Source organism: Myotis myotis, unplaced genomic scaffold, assembly GCF_014108235.1.
Source record: "Myotis myotis isolate mMyoMyo1 unplaced genomic scaffold, mMyoMyo1.p scaffold_m19_p_7, whole genome shotgun sequence".
Classification (NCBI taxonomy): domain Eukaryota; kingdom Metazoa; phylum Chordata; class Mammalia; order Chiroptera; family Vespertilionidae; genus Myotis; species Myotis myotis.
Genome location: NW_023416379.1, coordinates 57,738,195 through 57,757,480, shown reverse-complemented (window position 1 = coordinate 57,757,480; position 19,286 = coordinate 57,738,195). Strand labels below are relative to the sequence as shown.

The 19,286-nt window shown below is 44.2% G+C and overlaps 1 protein-coding gene across 6 annotated transcripts in view; it reads right to left on the bottom strand.

Annotated features, from left to right (window-relative positions):
* Positions 1-5,112, bottom strand: part of IBTK (inhibitor of Bruton tyrosine kinase) — an 88,807-nt gene extending 83,695 nt beyond the window's left edge. For 3 of the 6 annotated variants that reach the window (XM_036316592.1, XM_036316597.1, XM_036316593.1), the window contains exon 1: positions 4,924-5,111. The gene's annotated coding sequence lies outside the window, so the exon portion shown is untranslated. Of the gene's footprint in view, positions 1-4,923 lie in introns of all 6 variants that reach the window. The other 3 variants (XM_036316594.1, XM_036316595.1, XM_036316598.1) reach the window with 2 other exon arrangements.
* Positions 5,113-19,286: the final 14,174 nt, after the last annotated feature.

Genomic DNA, 19,286 nt, shown 5'->3' with positions numbered 1-19,286 from the left:
TACCAATTATGTAACTAAAAATTACATAATCTCTACAAGCCCTCATTTCTTCATCTGGAAATGGAGACAATACCACCAACCTCAGAGTTACTGTAATGATAAGTAAAACTGCTTAGCATGGTGCCTGGCACCAAATACGCATTCAAGAAACAGTAGTTTTTATTACTATCATTTCTTCAGCAACAAAAAGATAACACATTTTAATACCAAAATCCATGTTTGAGCTTCAGTGCCTCCACAACCTGGTTTCCACACATACTTCTCCAATGAAATCATGAAACCGATGACCTCCAAATTTCCAAATACTTCTGGGTACTTTCAGTTCTTATCTTACTTGACTTCCCTATTTTTGAGTCATCAACACCACATTCTCCTAAGGAATCTAGAAAGGGATGCTGAAAGCATAGGATCTCTCTTCTATCACTTCTTCCAAAGGCATTATCATCTCTTCCCCTAACCCAGTGGTTGGCAAACTCATTAGTCAACAGAGCCAAATATCAACAGTACAACAACTGAAATTTCTTTTGAGAGCCAAATTTTTTAAACTTAAACTATATAGGTAGGTACATTGTTATTAACTTAATTAGGGTACTCCTTTGCTATAAACATCCTCAATCTGATTGAGATACCTTTGCCGAGGTCAACCCCTTCCAACTCTCCCATCCACACTCATCTTGTATACTTGTTTCGTCTATCTTCTTTCTGAAAACCGACTTCTGCACATGGGCCACGAAGTTTCAATCGCACTGTACGTGCATGCCTGCACATGGCATTTTGTGGAAGAGCCACACTCAAGGGGCCAAAAAGCCGCATGTGGCTCGCGAGCCGCGGTTTGCCAACCACTGCCCTAACCTTTAAATGTTCGGCTTCTCTCAGTATTTCATCTTCAGTCTTCTTTCCTCTCTACTTGGTATTCTCCCTGAATAAGTTCAATCTCTCATGTTAGACTTTAACCTACATGCTCATAACCCCCAAATCTGTTTCCTGCCCTCATGTCTCTTCTAAACTCCAGGTCCATATTTCCAACTAGAGGCCCGGTTGCACAAAATTTGTGCACTCGTGGGGGGGGGGGGGGTCCCTCAGCCCGGCTTGCGCCCTCTCGTAGTACAGGAGCCCTTGGGGTATGTCCAACTGATGGCTTAGGCCTAAGGGAGCAGGCCTAAGCCGGCAGCCAGACATACTTAGCATTTCCGTGAGCCCAGCTCAGAGCTTCTGGCTGAGCAGCACTCTCCCTGTGGGAGCACACTGACCACCAGGGGGCAGCTCCTGCATTGAGCGCCTGCCCCCTGGTGGTCAGTGCACATCATAGCGACCAGTCATTCTGCCATTCGGTCGATTTGCATATTAGCTTTTTATTATATAGGATGCCTAGTAAATCTTATTTATGCATTCACACAAATGCTTATTAAAGACAAAGAAAAGGAAATAAATATTAAGCATCTAATACATACTGAGTATTTTACATTGCAAAGACATTAAGTAAGCCACCCAAATCATACCACCAGTAGAAGAGTGAGAATTCAAACACAGATCTGTTTAACAGTCAAGTCCAAGCTATTTCTACAATACTACACTGCTTCTCAAGTGCATCCACAATAGGGCATAAGGTAATGGGAATACAAAAATAAACAGGACTTAAATATTTTAGATAAAATGATAAACATAGGTTCAAAGATAATACTTAAATGAAAGTATAGCTCATTTAACAATTGCATTGATTGAACAAGATTTATTATCTATTAACCAGTCTCAACTACTAACGGATAACAGTTTGGTAGAGGAGTAATAAGCAGGTAATAAAAATGTATCATGATTATAAACCTATTATGGTGAAGATAAAGCAAATGACTCATAGGAATGGGGAGTGCACAAGAGGGATCTAGGGAAGATTTCCTACAGGAGATGTTTAAACTGAGACTTAAAATGAGCACATGTGCCTGGAAGGCATGGCTCAGTGATTGAGCATGGACCTATGAATGAGGGTGTCACAGTTTGATTCCCAGTCAGGGCAGAAGCCCGGGTTGCAGGCTGGGTCCACAGTGTGGAGCTCGCAGGAGGCAGCCGTTCAATGATTCTCTCTCATCACTGATGTTTCTACCTCTCTCTCCCTCTTTCTTCCTCTCTGAAATCAATACAAAAATATTTTTTTAAAAAGATGAGCATGTATACCTGATAAATTTAGGGTGGGTAGGCATTTGAGGCAGAGGGACCAGTAAATATAAAAGCACTAGGATTATCCTGGTCCATTCTGAAAATTCCAAGTAATTCAGAAGACAGAAATGAGTGAGGCCTAATATTTACACAAGAAAGAACTAGAGTATAGACAGCCTTATCTGCCTTTTTTAGAAATAAAGAAAATGAGCAATGCAGAGACAAAGGATCTTGAATTGATAAGATGTGGTGATAACTCCCAGGTTTCTGGGTTAATTACAGAAATTCTTGATTATGTAAATTCTTTGGTAATCCAAAAAACAAAAAAATTTAAACAAAAGAATAAATTAAAATTGAAAATTTGTGCCGAAACCGGTTTGGCTCAGTGGATAGGGCGTCGGCCTGCGGACTGAAGGGTCCCAGGTTCGATTTCGGTCAAGGGCATGTACCTGGGTTGCGGGCATATCCCCAGTAGGAGATGTGCAGGAGGCAGCTGATCGATGTTTCTCTCTCATCGATGTTTCTAACTCTCTATCTCTCTCCCTTCCTCTCTGTAAAAAATCAATAAAATATAAAAAAAAAAGAAAGAAAATTTGTTTTATATGTGATGCATATGAAGTGCTAAGAGCTACAGGGAATTGTTCAGCCTTGAAGACTGCTCCACTATAGCCAGTGGTGGTTGAGCCCTCACAATGGCTCACAATTCTACTTATGCTTGGTTAAGAGTTCAGTTATCTTTCTAAAACACAAATCTGCTCATGCTCTTCTCTGACATATCCAACCAAAATAAACCAATATCTGCACAGGCATACCTCAGAGACACTGCGGGTTCACTTCCAGACCACCGCAATAAAGCGAGCTGTAATCGTTTTGTGAGTGGAGGGTCTTGCCTTCAATGTGTAAAAAACACATCAGTGAAGTGCAATGCTGTGAAGGGCAGTAAAACAAGGTATGCCTGTATTTCATGTCCTAAGAATAGCTTTGTGACTTCAGGAAGAGGATTCCAACTAGGCCTGGTGGCCATGGAGCATATAAAGTTCAGACTCTGAATTCAGAACACCTGAGCTGGTGACCCAGGTACACCACTAACTAGCTAAATGACCTTGGGAAGAACACCATTTCCTAAGTATCAAGTCTCTCACTTATAAAGAGGGATAAAAACTATCTCCTTCTGAAAAATGAATGAGACAATTCATTCATATGTAAGCATCTAACAAATGTTTAAAAAGAGGGGGGAAAGGGGACATATTGACTTACAGGCCATTGAAAATGGCCTAACTATATTAGAGTTCTTTCTACTTAGAATGCTTTTCTTTTTTAAAAAATATATTTTATTGATTTTTTACAGAGAGGAAGGGAGAGGGATAGAGAGTTAGAAACATCTATGAGAGAGAAACATCCATCAGCTGTCTCCTGCACACCCCCTACTGGGGATGTGCCCACAAACAAGGTACATGCCCTTGACCGGAACCAAACCCAGGACCTTTCAGTCCGCAGACCGATGCTCTATCCACTGAGCCAAACCAGTTACAGCTTGGAATGCTTTACAACCAAACCTTTACAGGGCTGCCAACTTGCCCATGGCTTACAAACATAATACCTACCATCTCTTAAACGTTCATGTGTACAAGCACAGCGCTTTACATATAGCGCTTTACATATATTAACTAATGCAATCCTCTTTTCAGCCCCAGTACTGCCCTTGTCTATATGATTAGCTCCATTTCACAGTGAGGAAATTGGTGTGGAAGTAGCTCATATAAAAATCACCCAGAAAAAAAAATAAATCACACAGAGGACTCTAGGTTCTACCTAGTCTACTCTTCTCAAAATACTCTCTTCACATGCAGTTAGGAAACCTTTGATTTAGAAGCAGAATATTGCTGTTGAAAAAAATTACCCTTACTTGTACTCACCAAGTTGGGTGCCCACCGCCTAAAGCAGTGGTTCTCAACCTTCCTAATGCCGCGACCCTTTAATACAGTTCCTCATGTTGTGGTGACCCCCAACCATAAAATCATTTTCGTTGCTACTTCATAACTGTAATTTTGCTACCGTTATGAATCGTCACGTAAATATCTGATATGCAAGATGTATTTTCATTGTTGCAAATTGAACATAATTAAAGCATAGTGATGAATCACAAAAACAATATGTAATTATATATGTGTTTTCCGATGGTCTTAGGCAACCCCTGTGAAAGGGTCGGTCGACCCCCAAAGGGGTCTCGACCCACAGGCTGAGAACCGCTGGCCCAAAGCTACTTGAGGGCCTGACAACACGATACAAGAGCAAACGTCCTCTGGCTCCATCTCCGCAAAAGGAACCCTCCCTTTCGCGCACTCAGCTCACACTGAATTCCCGAATTAGCATCCGCCGGGTGGGCTCAAACTGTGCAGCCCCGAGAAGGGGAAAACGCCGGGAGGAATGGCCTCAAACTCTAGGCTCAGGGCTCCCGGGGAAGGGGCCCGGCACAACTATCTGAAACTCGCAGAGCCACAGCGTGAGAGGGCGTGGCGGGCAGGTCTCCAAGAGCGCGCCGCCCAGATGGACCATTCATAGCGGAGGGCAGCGGCGGGAAGGCGGCTCCGGGAACCCGGGCTCCCGCCCTCCCGCACAGTCCCGCACGAAGCCCGGCAGCCTGGGCGCCGCCGGGCCCCCTCCCCGCGTCCCGCCCGCACCCTCGGGAGAGTGAACGCCGTCCCTTCGCCCCCGGCTGGAGGGACGCAGCCGCCTCGGCCCGCTGCGCGCGGCCCGGCCGAGCCCCCTCACCAGTCGCTAGATGAAAGTGCGCCGGCGGTCTCCGCGAGGTGCGCACGCGGCCGCGCAGGGACACATCCTCAGTGAAGGCGACGGGAGGAACCCAAGGGCGCCAGGGGGCCACCGGGCCCGGAACAAGGGAGATGCAGAGGCGGCTGCACCTACAGCCACGACTACCGGCACCGGGGAGGGGGCAGGAGAAAAGGCCGGGGCGGGTTAGACCCAGGAATAAGACGGGCGCTGATTGGCTGGGGCTCGTGGATGCCTCGCGGGGATTGGCTGCCGTCTGTCCAGCAGGCCTCGCGTGGCAGCCCCTGAGCCGTGGCCTTTCCCTGGAGCCCTAAGGGAGCGTGACCCTGCGGGCCTTGGGGCAGCGGGCGCGAGCCGGGGACGGGGAAAGGCGGCGGCCGGGGCTCAGGGCCAACCGCGGGAGGTGGAAATGCCCCTTCGGGGTCTGCTGTCGCCCGAGTGGGAACGTGGCTCTCCCGACAGCTGGAGACTCGGAATTCAGGATAAACCCGGGGCGGGGGGGAGGGGACAGCTCTGGAGACCTGGCTGAATGCCTGGGCAGCCGGCCACCACCGCAGAAGCCAAAGGCCAGGATCTTGCACAGAAGCGGTTCCTCCCGTGGCCCTGTTAGTGGGGTCACGGAAAGCCGTAGGCGTGGTCCCGGGGAGCCGCGGCCTCGCCCTCCGTGGGTTGCTCGTGCACGTGTAGATTACCGGGGAGTGGCTCCCTTGTCACTGCCTTCTTGGCCGGCTGCCAACCCGGGTCACGCCCCTCAGTGCCTGACGCTAGGCTTGCATTCCCCCTTAACTGCGCCCAATGGAGCGTTTTTAAAGTGAAGAAAGAAAATTAGGGAGCAAAGAAAATAGCCAATAATCGATACTGAGCGACCGAATGGGAATGCTGCGGAATGCCTCACACAGTAGGCACTCAGTAAATGTTTGTTCAAGGAGGGCGGGGGGGGGGGGGGGGGGGGGGGGGGGGGGGGGGGTGACTCAGAACAAACAACACTAGGAGCTGGTTGGCCATCCAGCTCTGCCACGCTGTCAATTATGCAAACCCTGTCGGCTCTGGCTCTCATCTATAAAACGCAGGAGTTGAACTAGATGTCTTAAGGGCAACCTGTTCAGCTTGACTCTTTTTTTTTTTTTTTTTTTTTTTTTTTTTTGGTAGCCTTTCTTGTGGAAGCCCAAAGCCATATGGCTGATTGCGGAGAATAACTAGGTCTCCTGCTGCCCTTTCCAATACAATATTCTCGCTCTTCACCCCTTATTCTAGGTGCCCTACTTCCCACTTTAACATGTAACAAAATCCAGTGTGTAATGTACAAGTTGAGTGACTTTGAAAATAAACTATAAATACAGGGTGTGGCAAAAGTAGGTTTACAGTTGTTTGTATAGAAAATAATAAATAATTAATACAATGATAAGCCAAACCAATGGACATGGACAACAGGGGGATGGGAGCATGAGTGTGCGGGTGGGGGGGGTGGAGGTTGGGGGTTAATGGGGGGGATGAGGACACATTTGTAATACCTCAACTAATAAAAAAATTTAAAAAAATAATACAATGATTAATTAATAATAAAAGAATAAACTGTTTCGAGTACTAACAACTGTAAACCTACTTTTGCCACACCCTGTATAATGACTTTTATATTCATGAACAAAGAAGCCAGTAATGTCAAGTAAAGCTAATAATGTAAATAAATGCATTGATGTAACTTCCAACCTTTTATCTGCCTCTTATTTGGATCCTGGTGAATTAATTAGCTTTTCTTTTTTTAAATTTATTTTATTTTGTCCCCTCTATGCCTTCTTCCACCTCCCCCCATAATCTCCATACTGTTGTCCATGTACATAAGTTCTCTCTCTCTTTTTTCTTTTTTGCTTAATACCTCCACCCACCTAACTAGCTTTTCAGAAGCCTTAGTTTCCTCATTTGTAGAATAGGGGCAAAAATGAATTTTGGAGTTGTGAAATGTGATTATATGGATAGAGATATACAGCACTTGGTAGAGTGCCTACCACATTATAACACATCATAAATAGTAAATGTTACTTTTTTATAACTAAAGAAGTAGCGGTGGAATTATGCCAGTCATTCATTCATTTTAACAATTGTTCGGTGTCAGGCTCCTGTGGTAAGCACAGGGGACCCAATAGTGAACAAAAATGCATATAGACCCAGATAATCCCAAACAAGAATAGATTGTGGGTGGAAGGGGTCAGTTGGGGGAAAGTGGTGGGGAGCATCTGTAATACTTTCAAAAATCAAGATAAATTTTTAAAAAGAATAGATTGCAATTTTTACAAGGACTTCAGAGAATATTATGCTAAATTTAATCTGATTTCCCAAAGAAGTTCCCAAAGAACTAAGATCTGAAGAATGAGTAGGAGATAACTGGATGAAGCAGGAAAGAAAAGAACATTCCAGACCAAAGGATGTCTAATTATTCCCCATTTCCTTGGAAAATTAGGTGCCTTCAAAGATATTGGATATTTTCAGGACAATATCATATGAAATGATTAGGAAATAGTACAAACAAAATACAATTAAATGAAAAATGCACTGTAGATGTGGGTAGGAAAGGAAGACATTAAAATTAGTCATTTTGTTTGGCTATTTAAAAATTTTTGTTGGTGTTTATACATAGAAGAAAGATAAATATACCAATAACAACGATTATGTCTGTGTGGAGGTATCAATTATTCTTAGTTCCTATCATTTTGAATCTTATAATTTATTATTGTTGGCAATAATTAAATGTTACTTGATTGATTTAAAAAAATCAAAATTTGGAAAAATAATTGACTGGAATTTCTAAAATAGACTTAAAGGAAGAAATAAATCTAGAGATGGCTTTCAATGACTCCAGCAATTTAGAAAGGGAGAAATAGAAAAAGAATAGCCCAGGCAGCAGGCATGGAGTTGAAGAAGAGGCCAGAGTAGAGCACTGCAAGAACTGGTTTTAAGCCACATAGCATTTGCAATAAACTCCCTAACTGCCTTTTTTCCAAAATAAATAAATAGGGCTATCTATAATCAAAATGTATTTTGCTGTTGTTCAAGTTGTATAGAGGTTGCCAGGGTTAGCCCTGCTTCAGCTGGTGACAGAAGAGGGAATATTAGAACTTGTATGGTTTCAGTAAACCAAAACCAAAACCTGATTAGGTTCTGCAAGGATGGTTATTACTACAGGAAGGTTAGTAGTACAGTTGGCCGAGAGAGGACTAAAACCTTATTGTTTGGCTTTATTCTCTTCTGCTCCAAACTGTCTCCCATATGAAAAACTGTGGCTGGTAATAGCTTTTTGATACTGAACTTTGCCATTAGGGAAGATATCACTGAGCCCTCTGCCTCAAGCACAAAAATTCCAGCAGCCCTGAATGGATTCATATTGGTGATGAGTCAAGGATATCATGGATTGGCAATCTCTATTAGAGTCATATGGTTGAAGCAGAGTAAAGAGTAGTTCACCCACAGAAGACAGGAATAGGGCAGACAAAACAATAAACAAGTATTGGGTGTTTCTATACTATTAGATCCAGGAGATATGGCCCCAGGTGTGTTCTTCCTCTGTAATGATTATCTCTCAAATCCTCACTTAGAGGAGACCATATTCTCACCAAACTATGAACCTTCCGCTGATGCTCTTTTCTAACAGTTGTCCCCTCCCCTCTACTACTTCTATAACTTATTCATATTATTGTTACACACTATATCGTTTTTAGATTTATGAGTTTCACATGTGTACACAGTAAAAGCAAGGGCTGCCTAGATAGAAAATATACTTCTATCCTTACTAGCTGTGAAACCTCAGGCAAGTTGCATAACCCCTGAGGCCTCGGTTTCTTCATCTCTAACATAGGAATAATAGTACTTCTGAGACAGATCAATAAGCCAGGACCAGCGGAATAGGGAAACTGAGACAGATAGTTAAACAGCAGTTTGCAGCCATCTAGTAAATCCTATCTTCCCTAAACCAGGAACACTTCAGAGTAAATGGTTTATACTTCTCCTCGCCAACCAGAGGGTAAATAGTTTAAATCACCCTACTCAGGGAGACAACAGAATTCCAATTAGTGCCATTTGCCGACCATGCCAAAGGACAGATGAAATTAAGAGAATAAATATCATTCTGATACATTAACATAAAGTCCCCTAAAATCTCTCCTAAATGCCCAGATTTTAAAACCCCTCAAAACAAAGGACTCAGGGCAAGCTTTCCCTGTTTGTTCCCCCACAGGCATGGACCCCACAGGGTGCAATCAGTAGCAATGGGCAGCATCAGCTCATCCCGGACAAACCCTCTGAACCTGTCCCCAAGGCCGCCTTTCCTCTGACTTCTTAGTAAGCCAAAGCAGACCATCCTAAGCTAATTTCCCCAGCCCTTTCTTGTTTCATTTCCCCAGCTTTAATAAACGTCCTCTAAAATTCACCTGGACTTCTATTGTGACATTTTTCCTGAACTAAGTCAAGAATCCACACACTACCAGCTGGCCCTAGGCAGCCCAGCTCAGGGCCAGGTCTCCCTTTCAGTAACACTTTTTTCATAAAGTTCTTATGAGGTTTAAAAGAGATGGCTATCTGTAATGCTCTTAGTAGAACACTTTGCACTTAATAGAAGTTGACATACCTCTACTCTTCTGGATGGATATATTTGCATGAGATTCTGTGAGGGGTGGGATGGGAGACACCAGGAATGACCCACAAGATGGCAGTGTTTGAATATAACTTGAGAACTGTATGAGCTTGAAAGCAAGAGTCCACCAACACATCTAAAAATTCAAGGCAAACAGAGGAGAAATTCAAGGCAAATTCAAAGCCTACACGAAACGAGTAAAACTTGTAAGAAATCAAACCTATGAATCTGGTAAGCGTAGCATTCTTTTAGAGTCAGAACAATCTGAACTCACCAAACTCTCTCTCGCCTTGACTGTGACTGAGAATCTTACTTAGAATTTGCTTGTGTTCCTTCCTTACCTATGTGGAGTGAGGAGAAAACTTGCCTTTCCCCTCATGGTTCTTTTGGCTGTAATAATCAAATAGACATGAGACAGATTAGCAAGAGAAAACAACGAAGTTTATTACATACATATATATAAAACCCAAATACTAGTACATGAGAGCCAGAGACCCCACAAGCAGGAGAAGTTAAGAAACAGAAAGGGAAAATGGGTACATACGACATTCCGAGCTAGGAATGAGGTAAGGTGCTTTGGGGTTTCAAAGGGTCACTGCAGGGCCATATAAAGAGCAGATATTCAGAAAATAGAAGTTTGTCCTGCCCTACAGAAAGGTCAAAAGAAGTTATCTCTGATAATCTCTTATTATGAGCAAGGCCCCTAGTTCAAGGTCTTCTAGGACCTTAGTGGTCGGCAAACTCATTAGTCAACAGAGCCAAATGTCAACAGTACTTCTTCAAAATAGACTCATCCAGGCTGAAAACAACTTCTGCGCATGGGCCATGAAGTTTCAATCGCACTGTACGTGCGTGCCCGCACATGGTATCTTGTGGAAGAGCCACACTCAAGGGGCCAAAGAGCCGCGTGTGGCTCGAGGGCCGCAGTTTGCCGACCACAGTTCTAGGTAGTTAAGGGAGAGGTAGAAGTTTCTCTTAAGCCTGCAGCTACTAGTAAAGTTGCCTTTAGCACAAAAAAATCCATATACCAGAGAGGCACATCTTGGAGTGACTAGTTCTGAACCCCCACACCAAACTGCATAGTTAAACAGACTGTTATTACCACTGCTTGCTTAAAAATAAAGAAAGAAAAACAAGTTTGATTTAAATTGGCAGACTGGCCCAACTGGCGTGGCTCAGTGTTGGAGCGGCCACCTATGAAGCAGGAGGTTATGGTTCAATTCCTGGCCAGGGCACATGCCCTGATTGTAGTTGCAGGCTGGATCCCCAGTGGGGGGCATGCAAGAGGCAGCCAATTGATGATTCTCTCTCATCATTGATGTTTCTGTCTCTCCTTCTCTGAAGTCAATAAAAAATATATTTTAAAAATAAATCATAAATTGGCAGACTGGACACATACTGCAGTTTTCTCTTTATGCCTCAAATCCCTAGACCTGGTAGAAGATATATATTTAAAATAATTAAATTCACAAGTGCATTGGAAAATAAGAAGGTTCGCTATTGATGGTCCAGAACAGAATGTATGAGGATTTCCTGAAAGATGGATAGAAGGCTGGATGGGTCAGAAGGAAGGATTGACAGTTCCAAACAAAAAGAAGACAAGGCTGCTATGAAAGATAGTAGCAGCACCAAACGGTTTCACATCTAGAGGTGGCTATTAGGAGCAGGAAGGAATCCAACTAAACCACAAAGAAATTAATTGTAGTATCACAGCAGGAGCAGTGAGCCCAACTGAAGCTTCTTCATCCCCCATTCCACAGTAGCAACAGAGGCATCTGTATCTGTCTCTAGGCAGAATAAAGGACAGTGCTCTGTGACTGCTGACATCTGGAATAATCAGGAAACTCTTACACTCAGAATCCTAGCTACTAGTTCTTCCCGTTCAGCACCAGGCCGCACCCTTCGCCGCACCCTTCCCCACACCCTTTCCCATACCTCCATTGATGACAGGAATTCAGTGGTGTCAACAGATCTTATTCCTCCCCTCAGGGAGAGTGCAAACCAAGCATAGCCTCCTCCATAAGCAATTTTTAACAAATGAATCTCAAATACACAGTTGATCACAAAACCAAGAATCACCAAATATTTGAGGAAAGCCAACATCCTGCGAGACATAAAATAACAGATCCAAGAAGCTCAGCAAAACTTAGGCATGATAAATACAAAGATAAGTATGCCTAGAAACATCATAGTCAAATTGCTGGAAAGCAAAGATGAAGAAAAACCTGGAAGTGTTGTGCCCAGATTTCATGATTCCCAAGAACCCACAGGGAGCCAGCGAGTCCGATGCAAAAGCAAAGAGTCATTCATTTCAAACCTAGGTTTGGCTCCCCTGCCACACTCACCGATGCAACGGTAAGCTCCAGTGGCCGAGAGAGAGAAAACTCTGTGTGGAGAGAGGTTTTATAGGGGTTTGGGGTAAGGGGAGGAGAAAGGACTGTGGGCCCTGCCGATTGGCCAGGCGCGAGTACACAGGATGTGGTCATAGTGATGGCGTGCACTTCCCTTGACTATCTTCCGGGAAGAAGCTTGCTGAGCACATGGCCAAGTTAAGATGAAGGGCATAGCCCTTACCCTGGGGCAAGGTGGAGGGCGTAGCCCTTACCCTGGGGTAAGGTGGAGGGTGTAGCCCTTACCCTGGGGCAAGGTGGAGGGCATAGTCCTCGCCCTTTCATTCCCCCTTGTCTTGGAACTTCCGGCTCAATCATGAGACGGACTGCATTTCTATTCCACCGTTGCTAGAGGCCCATACTGGGCACACAGAACTATCAACTGAACTATCCCTATAAGCTTAACAAATGGTCCGGTGGAAGGGAAAGAAACCATTTTAGATTTAGCAACTTCTATTGAAACAGGATTTTTCTTCTTAAAATTCCTCCATGGCTATCAAAAAGCCAAATCAAGATTAATTTATCTACTGTCCTGATGTTTGCATATACACAACAAGAATGGTAACTGACTACCTTTGCTGGAATTTCATGGTTGAATCTTAATGTGCCCCGTAGGGCCAGGAAGCCAAGCCATCCAGCTGCCATCAAGCCTGCCTGCAGTATCTGCTGAGTTAGGTGAATCCCTCACCTGTAGCAACTCCACCTGAGCCCACGCTCCAGGCTTTAAGGCCCATCTCAGTAGCCCTCCTACTTGTTGCGGCCCAGAGTGTGTGGGGTTCTGCAGGGATGCAGAGGCATCTTTACTGCTCCCCTTCTACTCTTACCAACCGCCAGTGATGGTAGGGCATCAGCCTGACGCTCCAGCGGCAGCCATCTTCAGGGCTCCCAAGCAGGATACCAGGCTTTCTTCGTGGCATTTTTACTGGCTTCAAGTCTTTAGAGCTCAGATAGGGCTCTTTGAAACATGATACTCCAGTCAAAGTTTTCCGTTAATAAAACCACTATTAGGAACCAGTCTTACTGAATCTATGCAAAGAAACGTACTTATTTAGCATTGCCAGATTTCGGAGGAATTACATAAGGAGAAAAACATACTGATCTACTCTAAGATTTTCTGACTTTCCTTGCTAATTCCTTTTCATGGATTTAAAACAAAACAGTAACTGTTGGCATAAAACCTTCTTTCTATGCATAACCATGCCTCAGACCTTCTATTCTAAACAGGCTTTTTCCAGCTTTACTAACCCTGACATGGGCATGGTGACTCAGGTCTGCAAGACAGTATTACAGGCTGCCAACTGTTAGCTGTCTCTCAACAGAGACCAAAACCTGATGGGCACCCTTCCCTGCCCAGCTGGGCACCTGCCCTCTTGGCAGCTAGGCACCCTTTACTTTTGGGGGTCACCCCACACAGCTCCCTTCCAGGACAGCCAACATACATTCAAACCTGCAAAAGAATCAAAGGTTAATATAACATATCAATACAATGAAACATAATATTGGCATCATGGCCGCTTCAGGCAGCCAAATCTTCTGCTACCAAACATGTGATCCTATAAATTGTCCTTGTCTCTTTGGAGCCATGTCCATGAAGATGCCGGCATTATCTAAAGTCATGTTACCGGCATCAGGCAGATCGAGCACGCCGTAGCTTGAGCTTGAGCGGGTTGCGTTGATCTCGATCGATGCTCCATTTGGTGATGAAGTCTTTCCGGATGGACCCAGGTCGCGACGCCGTCTACCTTGAGAGCGGTGGGGGTCGTCAGCACCACGATGTAGGGATCCTTCCAACGTGGCCCTAGGGTCTCCCGGCGGTGCCTTCTGACGTAGACCCAATCTCCTGGTCTGTGCTGATGAGGAGTTGGGGTTGGGCTGGTCTCATAGATGGCGCGGAGGCGCGGCCAAATGTCCTTGTGCACCTTCTGGAGCCCTCTCAAGGAAAGAGATTGTTAAAGAAAAGCCACCCAGTCCTCGCCAGTCTCCGCAAAGTCCTGATGGCTTCTAGGTAGCCCTGTTTATCAGCTACAGCGCTCTGCTTTTTTTTGGCCTTTCTATCAGTTCCCTTTGTGGCAGAGCAGCAACCAGGCCTCTTTCAAGGGAGTGTGTTAGAAGTGGGTATCAGCCCCTCCTTTGCTAGCAGCAACAGGTACCAAACCCTTGCAGTACATTTGACCAGCTTCATTCCTGCCCACCTTTACAGATTCTAAGGCCCATTGTTTTTCTTTAACCAGCAAGCTAAATGACACTGGCCTGTATTATTTAATTCAGCACAGGCAGGGGGAAGGACCCATGGAATCTCTGCCCTGAGGAACTGTGAGCCCCACCCTTAAATGTCCCAATCAGACTAGAAAAGCCACAAATACCTTTTAAACCTACCCCAGAATTCCAAAATCCCAACCCAGCACTGAATATCACATAGCAAATCAAAGTTCCCAGCAAACAAACAGACAGAGATGTTTACTAGTTAGGCGGGCCTAATCCACCTCTGACAGAGAGCAAGCGCTCTTGGGGCAAGCGTGTGCCTTTTTTTTCCCACAGACTTCCACACTTACATGAACAAATAATTATACCCAAGTAGACATACAAACATACACCCTTTCAGTGAACAAGTACCTTTACAGTCTTGGGATCTTGAGCAGATAACAGGAACACCACCCAAGTCCCCTGATGGGGGCCTGACAGGAACAGATGTGGAGGCCTCCCTTTCCCACATCCCAGGACAGGATTCTTGACCTATGTCTCATCCAGATAGAAACGGTACTCATATTGAACAAGGAAATCAAGACTAAATAGGCACGATAACTAGATACATTCCCCATTAAGAACTTCGAGGTACATGCCACATTTATACCACAAAATACCAACAAATCAGTTTCAGTTGTGTCGAGATACAGAAAAAGTCCCTAAACAGAGGCAGTAGAAAACTGCTTAGGAATGCTTCTTTTCTACCTTTTTAAAAGATAGGCCAGATTCGAACCCTTAGCCAGTCCGAGCTTTGACTTCCCTCCGGAAGTCCCAGAGACGGTGAATACCATCTATAAGCCATTCCTCCAGATACAGGACAAGTACCTTAGAGATTCTTGATAATCTACATCAGTAATCTATTCACACAATCCCCAAAAAGTTAAAGAGGAAGGAAAGAACCATTCAATGTCCTTCAAGAGGATTTCGGTGAAACAACAAAATCGACAGATTTAACACATTGGAAAACCAAGGCCAGAAGTACCCTCAGACGTTTCAGGGGTACCAAGGAAGGAGAAGTTAGGCCACGTCCAGCCCTTTTCACAATCCACCATCAGTGACAAGTCCCAGTTCACTGGTTTACCATTCATTTAATATTTCTTTTTCCTCCTATCATACCAAGGCCATGCTTTCCAGGTAGCTAGAACTTTTAAACCACAGTTTCTACCTGAAATAATTGTACTTTACTTTAGAAATTGGGTTACTGCTATCCTGGCATAGCTGCTAAATTTCAAAATGGTCACAATTTTCCTGCTGGGGAATTCAAGAAGCAAACCCATAACTATTAAGGCCAAAACAGTCTTGGGTTTTTATTCTGTACACAGCAAAAGGTCAAGTTCAGCTCAAAACTATGCGCACTCGTTTTTAAACTGGCCTTTTCCTTTACATGTGCACAGAAATCCTGGATGCATTTATGAATTTGTAAAAGCTTTTCAATTCTCTATCTACAAGCCCTTTAAGAAATACAAGCTCTATTGTCGGCCCTTATAAAGCCAACTGCTCAAAACATTGGTCTATCATACCACTAAAATTATATTAAGACCGTGATTGCTAATTTAGTATTAAATAAATCTGGGAGGCAGGCACACTTTCTGCCCCATCTGCATTTCCTTAGTAAAACTCCGCCTTAAAACTCCACCCCTGAAATCCCATCCTGCCTCAGTGAACAGACATTCCTTTTGTGATTGACTAAGTCAGAGGGAGGGGCCTGCTGTTCCAAGATGGCGGCCCCCAGGGGCACGGCATGCCATGCGGCCAACATGGCGGCTGCCAAGTCAGGCAGCTCAACATTGTGGCGGTCTAAACTGTTCTCTGACAGAAAAGATGATTTCCTCATTCTCACAATAAACAAGGGAAGAGCAAACCAAAACCCCTAAAAGATAGACGGCCAACATTATATTGCAGAACTTTTTAAAATCTTAGGTAGCAAATTAAATACACTAGCCCAAAACCCTATCCAAAAACGGACGATGCGCACATTAGTTTTAAGCCAGCTTTTCTCCTAACACGTGCACAGAAGTCCCAGACGCATTTACTTGGGGAGGGGGTGACCTATTTCCACAGACCTTCACTCAGGCGGCCGCCCGACCGCCACACAAAGGAGGGGGGAAGGCAATCCCCCTCCCTCCACACTCCCACACTTTCACCAGACATTCATTCAGACTTTAAACAATCCATTCAATTCCTAACAACTTCCCAACTCCTGAGGGAGCTCTAAAGCTTCCCCCAATCTCCTTGAAATGATCAATCACAATACCCAAAGGAGCAGTCTGAGTCCATCCCATAACATCCATCCAGTACAAACACAGAACACTAAACAGGGCCCGAAAATACAGGCTTCCAGCTCCATGGAAGCAACTAGACGTTGGCCTTACGCCAAACCGGCAGGAGCGACCTGCCTCGTCTCAAATCCGTGAGGGGCATATCCATCCCTCCTGGGGTGAGGGGCATATCCATCCCTCCTGGGGAGCGGAACGTCTTCCAACTCTCCCCTGCCTGAGGTCGTTCACGGCGCGTCCGCCTAGACCCCTCAGGCAATTACAAATTCCAGAAACGAGCTCACACTGAACAGAACATACAAAGACACACACATACCGCGGTCAGTCAGACTCTTCAGATCGGGGGTCCCTCGATGGTCTTGGGAATCCCGGACGAGCCCCCAAATGTTGTGCCCAGATTTCATGATTCCCAAGAACCCACAGGGAGCCAGCGAGTCCGATGCAAAAGCAAAGAGTCATTCATTTCAAACCTAGGTTTGGCTCCCCTGCCACACTCACCGATGCAACGGTAAGCTCCAGTGGCCGAGAGAGAGAAAACTCTGTGTGGAGAGAGGTTTTATAGGGGTTTGGGGTAAGGGGAGGAGAAAGGACTGTGGGCCCTGCCGATTGGCCAGGCGCGAGTACACAGGATGTGGTCATAGTGATGGCGTGCACTTCCCTTGACTATCTTCCGGGAAGAAGCTTGCTGAGCACATGGCCAAGTTAAGATGAAGGGCATAGCCCTTACCCTGGGGCAAGGTGGAGGGCGTAGCCCTTACCCTGGGGTAAGGTGGAGGGTGTAGCCCTTACCCTGGGGCAAGGTGGAGGGCTTAGTCCTCGCCCTTTCAGAAGCATTCAGAGAGAAATGGAATATGTCATACAAAGATTAATGATTTGAAACCCTATGGATTTCACATCAGAAACTAAGAAGATGACAGTATACTAATACCTTTAAAGGTTTTGTTTTTTAAAAAATATATATTTTTATTGATTTTTAGAGAGAGAGGAAGGGAGAGAGAGAAACATCAATGTGAGAGAGATTGATCAACTGTCTTCTGCAGGCCCCTGAATTGGGGATTGAGCCCACAACCCCAGCATGTGCCCTGACAGGAACTGAACCAGCAGCCTTTTGTGCACAAGACAATTGCCCAACCAATGGAGCCACACCAATTCAAGTAATCCAAAGGAAGCAAGAAACCAGAAATAGGGTAACAAAAATCTGGTGAAGCAGGATATCAGTATCTTTAAAGAGCTGAAGAATGAAACTGTCAATCCAGAATATGCTCTTCAATGATGAAGGCAAAATGAAGATATTTTCAGAAGAAAAACAAAGCAAAACAAAAAACCAAAGAGAATTAGTCCCATCAGAACTGCCTCATAAAAATGCTAAAGAAAGTTCTTTGGCCTGAAGGGAATGTTGCCAAAGGGGAACTCAAAATTTCAGGAAGGAAGGAAGAACATGAGAAATGGAAAATATTCAAGGTAATACAGTCAATGCTCATTTTTCACGGATTTTGTATTCATGAATTTGTCTACACGCTAAAATTTATTTGTAACCCTCCAAATCAATGCTCAGGGCTTTCGCAGTCATTCAGGGACATGTGCAGAACAGTGAATAATTACAGTTGCTCAGTGCACAGATTCCCAGTCCAGTCCCAGCTGAGTTCAAACAAGGCCATGCTCTGCCTTCTTGTTTCAGCTCCCGTAATGTAAACGGGTGTCTTTCTGTGTCAATCTAGTGCCATATTTTGTGCATATTTATGCTCTTTCTTTTTTTTCTTAAATATATTTTTATTGCTTTTCACAGAGAGGAAAGGAGAGGGATAGAGAGTTAGAAACATCGATGAGAGAGAACATCAATCAGCTGCCTCCTGCACACTCCCCACTGGGTATGTGCCCGCAACCAAGGTACATGCCCTTGACCAGAATCAAACCCGGGACCCTTGAGTCCGCAGACTGATGCTCTATCCAATGAGCCAAACAGGTTAGGGCTATGCTCTTTCTTGATGATTTTTCTCTTTAAAATGGCCCTCAAATGTAATGCTGAAGTGATATCTAGTTTCTAAGCCCAAGAAGGCTGTAAAGTGCTTTATGGGAAAATGCGTGTTAGATAAGCTTTGTTCAAGCATGAATTGTAGTGCTGTCAGCCATCAGTTCAATGTTAATGATTCAATAATTTAAATTAAATAATGTGTCTTAAAACAGAAACATGTATAAAACAAGGTTGATCAGTTGGCAATATTGTGACCAGAGGCTCACAGGAACCTAACCTTGTAATTCCCCCAAGGAGTGATGGCTCAGTTTTACTAATTGGTTGTTTGTAGTGACTTTATAGAACATAACTACTGTAGAGAATCCCTGCATAGAAAAGTTTATTTTCCTATCAATACTTTTAAACACATGACCCCAAAGCAAAAACTATGACATTGCCTTTCAGTTTATAATGAATTTAGACATAACACGAATGACAACTATAGCCCAAAGGACAAAGTGGGGTAGGTAAATGGACCTATACAAAGGCAAGGTTTCTGTATTTTATGTGAATTGGTACAATACTAACTCAAGTAGACTTTGGAAAGCTAATAATACATATTGTGATTCCTAAAGCAGCTAGTAAAAAATACTAATGGAAAGAGGTATAGCTAAAAAGCCACACATAAATTAAAACAGAATTATAGAAAAGATTCAAATAATCCAAAAGAAGCAAGAAACCAGAAACAATGTAACAAAAATCTGATGAAACAAATAGAAAACAAATAATAACAGGATAGAAATAAATACAGCCTTATCAATAATCACATTAAGTGATTAAGTGCTAAACACTCCAATGGAAAG